Raw genomic sequence first — 10,243 nt, forward strand, 5'->3', positions numbered from 1 at the left:
TTATTTATAATGGACAAAAAATAGAAACACTTTAAACATCTTCAACTGATGAATGGATAAATAGAATGTGGTGAAGGGGAGAAAAAAGTTTTCCTGTGTTCAAGGTTCTTCTAGCTGGACTAAGAATTAAATTTACAAGAGATAGATCAACAGAAGAAAAAAAAACAAGTATTACAATGTGCACACAGAGGACCAATAAAGAAATGGAGACCTAGAGAAAAAATCAAGACAGGCAGTTTTCATATGTTCTAAACAAAGAGACAATAAAATTATGAGAAATTGACAGGATACAGAAAACATGTTTGGGAGCTTTAATTAATAAGGAATTCTTTTTTTTTTATTAATAAGGAATTCTAAGTGGAATTTGGGCTGAGGTAGTAGACCAGCAAAATGTAATAAGGTGTGTTTCCTACAGCTTTCTTGGCTTTAAAGTTCCCATCTCTGGTAATAAGGATGACTTTTTATTTCTTAGTACAGGGTGGATGCTTTCACATGAGAGATATATTTCCTGCTTCTAGGGGGACAGAAGATTTGAGGGTCCTTGCACTGGTTGTTTCCTAAGTAGCTCCAATCAAAACAATTAATATGCCATGTGCTACATTTTGGGCAGCCCACCTTTGGTCCCTATATTGTAATATCCATATAATGGAATACTATTCAGCAATAAAAATAAATTATGTACTGATACATGCTACAGCATGAATAAACATTGAAACACCATGTTAAATAAAAGAAGCCAGTCAAAAGGAGCGCATGTCATATGTAACAATTTACATAAAATGTCCAGAATAGGCAAATAGATAAAGAAAGAAAATAGATTGGTAGTTGCCTAGACTGAGCTGAAGGGAGTCAGAAGGAAATGAGGAGTGACTGACTACTAATGGTATGGGATTTCATTTTGGTGCTATGGAATATTCTAAAATTCATTGTGGTGATGTTGCACAACTCTGTGAATATATAAAAACCACTGAATTATACACTTTAAGTGAATAAATTAAATGGTATATAAATTATATCTCAGTAAAACTATGATTTGAAAAAATAGATTGGGGCACCTGGATGGCTCAGTTTGTTATGCCTCCAATTCTTGATTTCAGCTAAGGTCTTAATCTCAGGGTTGTGAGTTCAAGCTTGCTTTGGGCTCCGTGCTGGGCATGGAGCCTACTTAAAAAATAAATAAATAATTAATTAATTCAATTGATACAATGTAGATACCTATACTCCATCCAAACATACAAAGGGGACTTTAAAAAATAGCCATGAGGTATCAAAACTTTGCCTGTAGAAAACAGGGAATGTCTGTGTTATAAATACAAACATGGAAGATTCCTTTAAAAAAATAAAAATGGGATGCAAAAGAAACTGCCATTTCAAACTACATTTTAAAAAATCACTGTATTTTGGTTTGTTCAAGGAAGCTTCTCATCAAATATTCTGTGATCCTAGGATTTGTTGAAATATTTTTATTTCTAGCACAATACTGTATCAGGAGAGGGATGTGTGTTGTGAAATTAAGAAGACCAAGAAAAGCAGCCAAGAGTGGCCTGGAAGGAAAACACCAGGTCTCTTTATCATACTACTTAAAGATCTTTTAGATCTGCTAGAGGTGACAGAGTCACCCAGTGAAGTGAAGGATAACACAGTACAAAGGAATCATGTAAAACTGAAACAGGGCTTTATCTCTAGAAGAATCTCCAAACTTCTAACTTCCAGCATTAGGTAATTTGTCTTCCTTGCTTCTCTGTGACAGGAGACTAAAGCAAGAGGTGGAGGGTAAGTCAACCAGGGTCACCCAGTGAAACTCTTAGAAAATCAAGAAAAGAGGCCAGACCATCTGAGTGTTGGGCTCCATCACTTGAACCATAACTGGTCGAAGCTCTGGTTTGGGACGTGGCTAAATGATGCAGCAGAAACGGGGCAACAAGTTATCCAGTAAATCACCATGGCAGACTTACAATTGCTTTTTAACCAGATGAATCTGTTCCTCTCCACAAGAAGAACATAGGATCAAATGAAGGGCTGTAGCTCTGTGTGAAAGATGGAGGAAGAGAACCCTCACTTTGTATTATTTTCATATTTACCCTTTGAAATGCTCCCTAGTGCAGAACCAAATACAGGCACTTTAATGCATGTTATCTTGCTCTATGCACATAAAACCCCGGAGTTATACCTTGTATTGATTCTCCAGATGTGGAAACTCAAATGAGGAGATGTAAAATGATTTCCAAGGATCACACATAAAAAGGTGACAAAGCAACTGAATTTGAGTCCATATCTTCAGATTCACATTCTCTTTTACTCTGTAACTTCTTTCCCTAAGAATTTCTTAAAATACCACTAAATATTTTCTAACTTACTCTGAATATTTCTATTATTTCATGATATTTTTTACTCCAATTTACAATAATTACTCCCTTTCCTGAATTCCTAAGCTTTCCTTGTTTATATAGCTTGATATGTAAGTTGTATTTTGTCGGGACTTTTGAGTGGCTCAGTTGTTGAGCGTCTGCCTTCGGCTCAGGGCACGATCCTGGAGTCCCGGGATTGAGTCCCACATCAGGCCCTCTACATGGAGCCTGCTTCTCCCTCTGCCTATGTCTCTGCCTTTCTCTCTGTGTCTCTCATGAATAAATAAATAAAATCTTTCCAAAAAAAAAAGGTTGTATTTTGTCTTTCTATTGAGAATGTAAGTAATCTGCACAGGATCTGTGGCTAAGATGCCTTTCCCTCTTTCAAAATACTATGGGCATATATTGATTCATAATAAGTGCTCAATAAACATCTGTTGAATCAAGAAATTCTTCCAGGAACTTCTTTATTTTTTCTACTGTCTATCTTTCTTGCATTTTGAACCATTTTCATGTGTCAAACACCACGTTTAGCATAATTCTTACATTATCTCATTTATGTATAATTACCATCTGCATTTTATGGTTAAAGAAACTGGAGAACAGAGATATGGAATTTATTTTTACAAGGTCACAGAGCAAGAGCCTTCATTAGCCTGATCCCAGAGCCCCACCTCCTAATTAACAACAGTATTTTGCTTCAAGACCACCCATCAATGTGGTCATGGGACCTAAACTGGAACCCAAGAGCACTGGCTTTTGGTTGCCAGAGTCATCATTAGACCCTCCACCAAGGGAAATCAACTAGTCAAAATGCTGTGCATTCCCTCCCAACGAGCTCCCTCCACCTGGATTAACATGGTAATTCCCCAGGGTCACTTTCTACCCTGGCACACAAATTGCAAGTAAAAATGCTGGACCACGAAACTCCAACATTAGCACCATAAATATTTCATCTAATCACCCCACTAAATCACCAGACTCGGTCCCCAGACTGCTAACTCTCTCTCCATTCCCTTCTGCTCTCCTGAGGCTTTCATTTGAGCCTTTCCCTCCCCACTAAAACCAGATATGTAAGGATGACATTATATTTCTTCACAGCTAATAGCCAGACTATGAAATCATTCAGCAAGCAACTCCCAAGCCATGTGAATCAGTCGTAACAAATTTCCTTCATTTTTATAACCCTGAGGATGGAAGAGGGGCCAGAAGGTGGATGAAGGAGAGGGCTATTGCCAGGTATTGTTAACTTTTTCCCCAGGGTCATTGAAGTGAGAGCAGCCCAGGTCAGATTAGAAGCAAGATCTCCTTGGAAAGGCTGGGACAGAACAGGACCTTGGTAGAGCCATATTGGATTGATTATGAAGCAGGAAGTGAAATCTGACATGACTGACACTTAACACCCTTACCACATCCTGTCTCCTAGACGATGAGAATAAAGATATTGTATTTTCAGTGGCACTGACATTTTTATACCTCTTAACGAAAGGGGAAACAACTTTTTGGGACTGGTTGAAAGGGTAAGGGAGCAGAGAATGCCTTCACAGCCTTTGGGAAGAGAGGGGATTTGAGTAGGAAGTTGTATAAGGAAGGAAACATCAGCTCCTATATTTGAGGTGAATAAAGAAAACTAATTTGCCTCAGCCTGGGCAAAAAAAACATTTGGGTGAGAAAAGAAAATGAAATAGCAATTCAAAACAGGGAGATCCATTATTGATTTCTTTATGACCTGAAATAGTTAAGATTTTTTAAGTTTTTCACTCCCACTGTACTCAACAATTTCAAGAACTGAAAAGAATCTTCAAATTGCAGTAACTGTTTAAAGCTACTTGAGGATCCATGGAATTGAGGCATCGCCATGAGTGTCTAGATTAATAGCACATCTTGACTTAATACACAGATGACAGAATTTATATTAATACAGTCGGGAGGGGTTGTTGAACAGGTCACTGGAAATCACTCCCTTGTACAGCCCCTGCTCCACCTCTCAGAGGCTTCTTCTAAAATCTGAAGGCAAGCAGGAAATTATTTCTGGCCATCTCAAGGAAAGATATTACTCAATTTCCCTCAGTAACATGTTTAAATAGGTTAAACAGCAAGAAATTATTTGTTTTGCTATTTCAAACCTAAATCTCTCTTGCTATAACTTATGACCATTTATTCAGATTTCATATTGGGTAAAAGTGGAAAAGACCCAGCCCACGGTCTCCTTCAGATAGGATATGTAACTGGCATCAGTGGATGATCTCCATGCTACTATCTTCAGAGGGGTAGATGAGCAGGCTATTTTCTACAAAAGGGAACCATAGGGACACCTAGGTGGCTCAGTGGTTGAGCATCTGCCTTTGTCTCAGATTGTGATCTTGGGATCTTGGGATCTTGGGATCATCTTGATCTTGGGATCAAGTCCTGCATTGGGATCCCTGCATGGAGAGGAAACTCTCTCTGTTTCTCTCATGAAAAAAAAAATCTTTAAAAAAATAAAGGGAAGCATAGCCCCTAAACATGATGGAGCTTGGTAAATCACTGTGGTGGCCAGCCAGAGATGGCACCGCAGGAAATACCATCAGTGATAAGACCAGCAACGTAGCCATAATAACATCTGACAGCACAACAGCATTCAGTGATTTTTAGAGTATTTCCACATAAATTTCATTTAACTTCCATTTCAATTCTTTTCTTTATTTTTTTTAATATTATTTATTTGAGAGAGACAGCACGTATGAGTAGGAAGGGTGGGGGAGAGGGTGAGGGAATCTTAAGCAGAGCCAGATGGGAGGCTCAATTTCATGACCTTGAGATCATGACTTGAGCCAAAATTAGGAGTCAGAAGCTTAACTGACTGAGCCACCCAGGTGTCCCAGATTTTCATTTTAAAGTACATTTAACTTAAGTAGAGTTCTTAGCTCGCCTTATCAAAGCCCCTTAAAATTTCCAAAAGGTAAGTAGAAAAGCTTGAGACCCTCTAGAGATTTAGTTCTTCTCTTCTCCAAAGTATGCTTCTCTTATTTCTGGTCTTTCTGTGCTTTTCAAAATTTGTGATTACCATAAATAGGATTCTTTTTCTTTTTTCCACTATCATTCTGTAAGATCCCATAGCTCTCTTGTTAACTAGTGTTTTCCTGCTTTGTGTCCCTTATGACCATTAAACCTGCCCCACAGACCCCTCAGAAAAACAAACAACAAAACTGATCTCTTAGTTAACCAGGTCACAGGCCTCGTATCATGACATTCACACAGTCGAAAATACCTACAATGGGTTCTGTTTTTCCTTACATGTTATTCTATGGGAAGTATTCCCTCTCCTTTTTCTTCTTTCTGTCATGGTTACTGCCACCATTCTTGTACACCTACACACATGTGTGGGCATGGATGTGTGAGCACACCCTTCTGAATTCCTCTTACTGTGCCACAGGTACATAGCATTGGTCTGCCACTGGTTGGTTGGTGAACAATATTTGTATGTACTATTTAAGAAGCTGACATTGAAAGTCTGATCATTCTTCCTTTGCCTTCTAGTTCAGACAGTTGCTACGTTGTGGAAAGTAAATATAACTTGGAGTTAAGACAAAAAGGCCTAAATCAAAAGACCTGCTCTTAACCTTGGGAGCTTGGGTAAGACCCCCTAGTCCTCCCTGGCCATCTGTCTGCTCATTGGTGGAAGAGATACACTATTTTCTGTGCTTTCTCATGGTGATATAAGAATGGGATCATGATACAGAAGCTTTACAAATGTGAAGGTCCTTATGCAGGTATTATTAATAAAGCTTCTTAAGGCCCCAATTTATTTTATTTTTTTTATTTAAAAGATTTTATTTATTTATTCATGAGAGACACACAGAGAGAGGCAGAGACATAGACAGAGGGAGAAGCAGGCTCCCTGCAGGGAGCCCGACGTGGGACTCGATCTCGGGTCTCCAGGATCAGGCCCTGGGCCGAAGGCGGCGCTAAGCCGCTGAGCCCCCCAGGCTGCCCAAGGCCCCCCATTTGAGTTTACAGTGGCAGCAAATCACAGTGGGCAAATAAAGTCTGTACGCAAAATGTCTGGGTTTGTATCCAGGCTTTGCTACTTAATAGTTGTGCGACCTTGGGCAAGTTATTAGCTAATTTTTCTATGTCTCTATTTCCCCCATAATAACAGCACCTACCTTAGCTGGTTGTTGTGATTCTATTACTACCTAATGTTTATGATGCAGCTGGAATAGTGTCTGACTAAGAACAGGTACTTTATAAAGTCATCTGCTCGATTTTTATTATTATTGCTTTTATTATTTTGTTTTCATGACTTTATTTTTTTAGCTTCTCTTCAGAGCATGCACTGAGGATCTTTGTTGGTCCATTTTCAATAACCACATCTTCAGGACAACTGGAATTTCTTTCAACTTGCACTGTGATGGTTTTCATTTTATTTTGTTAATTCATGCCTTCGCCTCTGGGATATTTTTCCTTGTTTGCATTACTGGAGCATTTCTTCTATTACTGCAAATGTAGTGTTATCTTCAGAAGACCTGACTGTGGTCAGCTTGCACATGATTTCTTTTGCTTCTTCACTTCCCCATTCTTCAGAATCTGACAGGAACATTCTAATAGGAAAGGTTTGGCAACAACATAAAAATAGCTCTCTCTGCAGTTTTACTCATCAGCTTGTCTGATATTTTTGTACTTAAACTTTGCCCAGAGTTCTCTGGTTTTATAACGCCTTCTATGACACGTATTTTTTGCATCGTCTTAGAGGGAAAGTATTTGTTTCATCCATCACATCTTTTTGAATAAGTAACCCCTGATTTCCCCCTTTGAGGATATTCTGCAGTTTTCTCTGAAGTACAGAGATACAAACCAAGAGCAAACAACACCAAAAACCCTTCCTTGGCCTCTGAGTGCTCTGGCTGCCCCATCCCGTGTTCTTGTCATACTTGCCAGGCTTCTCGCCATGTTTCCTGGTACAGCTTTCTAGCTGGAACTTAGAGGTTTTATTGATCTCTGACAGTATCATCTTCCTGTTTCTTTCAAAAACTGTGACTAATACCTCCCCTCCTCCTTTATACTAATTGTTTCCGACTTTCTCTCACTTGCCATCCACTGCCAGAGGTAACCCAGTCACCCTTGTAACTGAAGGCTCTGCATTGAGGCCTGCCCCCTGCCCCCATAGCTTCTCTTCTCCACGAATCCCTCCATGTCCCCTAACTTTGTGAGCTGCCAGGGCTCCTGCTACATTATTTTATCCTTCCTGCTTTGAATAATAACCACATTCTGTTCAGTCCTACCTTACCTTGTGTTGTTTTGTTTTTTCCTTCCTTTCTCCTCAAGGAGCTCTACACAAATGCTCTGTGTCGCATCTCCTTCGGCACTACCTCACCCTGCTGTCCTGTCTCCAGAGCTCATGGCCACCACCCTCTTTCTTGCTCACTGCCAGAGGGTTGTGGTTGGAGCTTTGATTCTTGCTTAAACTCTTCATCACTCATCGCTTTGATCCCGTCTTTGCAAATCTCTTCCGTTTGGTCCTTGATTTTTGCTATTTCTGCTCAAATTCCTTCACCTTTTCTTTTTCTTTTAAAGAATTCTATTAAATGATTCCACAGCTGGAAATATCTATTTACTTCTTTAAAGCTGGTGGCTTTATATTTTCTCTCAAAAGCTCATTTGTCCTTTCTTTCTTTTCTTTCTTTCTTTCTTTCTTTCTTTCTTTCTTTCTTTCTTTCTTTCTTTCTTTCTTTCTTCTTTCCTTCTTTTTCTCTTTCTTTCTTTCCTTCTTTCTTTCTTTCTTTCTTTTTCTTCTTTCTTTCTTTCTTTCTTTCTTTCTTTCTTTCTTTCTTTCTTCTTCCTTTTTTTCTTTCATTCTCTCTCCTTCCTTCCTTCCTTCCTTCCTTCCTTCCTTCCTTCCTTCCTTCCTTCTTCCCTTCCTTCCTTCCTTCCCCTCTCCATCCTTTCTCTTTCCTTCCTGTCTTTTTCTTTCTTAGTCTCTGAAATTTTTGGAAGTGATACAGGGCATTCCTCATTTCTCTTATATTTCAAATTTGTTCTTGTTTTAACAGGAATTTGTTCAGCCTCTATGTACCTCTGTCAATTTGTCTGTATCTGAGAAATTTAAATTATTCTTCACCAGAGAATGACTAAAATAGGTACTGCTTTCCTATTAACACTCCCCAAACGCCACCACTCTGACCATAGAGCCAACCTAGTGTATGTCTTCACTTTTCTTTGTCAGCATATGTCACTCTGAGGCCATTTTCACAAGTAGCTGATTCTCACCAGGTGCATTAGAAAGCCACTGTTGATGCCATTCTTCTTGCTGTGTGTAGGTTTTATTATAAATATAACAATAACTATTATTAATGTTATTTTTCAGTAAAAATAAATTTAATGAAGATTTAATGGTGACTAACACTGTTCTAGGGATTTTCTTACATGAACTTTTTTTTTTTTTAATCTTTGAGGCAGGTAAAGTAGAAGCAGAACAATTTTATAGATTTTTTCAAAGATAGAGATTTTCAGAAACACAAATAAGGATTGGAAAGAAGTGACCGATTCATCAGCAGAAATAGAATTCAAATGCGTGTCTCCCAATTTCCACTCTGCCACATCAGTAGCTTTTTACCTTAACTTTCAAAAAAAAATCATGAAACATTTTAAGCACACTGAGGTATGGAGAAAACATCCACCATAATCAATTAAATTTTATTTTACTTATTTTTTCAAGGACTTTATTTCGTTATTTGAGAGAGAGAGAGAATTAGAGAGAGAGAGAGAGAAAGCACAAGCATGGGGAAGGGCAGAGGGAGAGGAACAAGCAGACTCTCTGCTGAGCAGAGAGCCCTATGTGGGCTCCATCCCAGGACCTCGGGATCATGACCTGAGCTGAAGGCAGATGACCGACCAACTGAACCACCCAGGCACCCATAATCAATCATATTTTAATATTCTGCTGTATTTATTTCAGAATCATTAGTACTAGTAGGACTAGTATTTGTAGTAGTAGAACTTGTAGTATTTTACCTAATTTAAATATTACCAATACAATTAAAGACCTCTGTAGACTCCACAGTTCAATCCCATTATATTGAATTTGTTAAATTACTGTTCTCAGCTAATAGAGCCAAGGTGGAATGTTGTGCTAGAGGAAGTGTTTAGTGTTTACTGAATGGCTTTGTGATCTTGTTTGTTTTGTTTTATGTTACTAAGAATTTAGTTTCTTTAATCAGTTTGTTATTTAGTTTCTCTGTGTGGCATTCATAAACAGTTGACGTCAGGGTACCTGAGGATGTGAAGAATCTCTCTGCTCAATACAGAAGTGGATGGGAGAGGCTCTCAGGTTCCCAAAAACTGGATAGTAGTTTGCATTTTGCAGTGCTATTCAAATCATTCTTTATTCAATTCAGTAATGTTATCATTTGTGAAGGATGGGGATAAACTGTATAACATCTTTGTGTTCACAGTGAGGAGCTCTGGATGATTTACAGAACCTGCTTTCAATGAACAAAATGTACTTGTAAATTTGGCTTTTGTTTCTGTGACTTATGAGGGATGTGCAAAGTGGAATTAATGTAGAAGTTGGTAGCATATTCCTAACTCTGGAGCTGGATTTTAGGATAAATAAAATACAGAGTGCATATTATTAGAATAGCTAGGGCAAGAGCTAACAGGGGCTATTCCTGGAGGTACTAGTAACTGGGTACTAGATACTAGGTACTGGTACTGTGCTTCTAGAAGCCATGGACCTGAGCCTTCGGGATTAAGAAGACTGAAGGAAAATTTACCCAGTTAGGGATTCCTTGATTTATGAGGGGTATTGACAATTCAATAAAAGGAAGAAATGTTCACAAAACGAATGTTATAACAAAGAGTCAACAAATAGTATCTTGATTATAATAATAAAGCTAATAATTACTGTATGCTTA

General features: G+C 38.4%; 1 long non-coding RNA gene across 1 annotated transcript; it reads right to left on the bottom strand.

Annotated features, from left to right (window-relative positions):
- Positions 1 to 6,594: 6,594 nt before the first annotated feature.
- LOC118354782 (uncharacterized) lies at positions 6,595 to 7,996 on the bottom strand. Its single transcript, XR_004815877.2, has 2 exons — positions 7,618 to 7,996; positions 6,595 to 6,931 (listed from the first exon to the last, which is right to left on the bottom strand). It is a non-coding gene; the product is annotated as an uncharacterized LOC118354782 (long non-coding RNA).
- Between the last annotated feature and the right edge of the window lie 2,247 nt (positions 7,997 to 10,243).

This window comes from Canis lupus, chromosome 5 (genome assembly GCF_003254725.2).
Source record: "Canis lupus dingo isolate Sandy chromosome 5, ASM325472v2, whole genome shotgun sequence".
Lineage (NCBI taxonomy): Eukaryota > Metazoa > Chordata > Mammalia > Carnivora > Canidae > Canis > Canis lupus.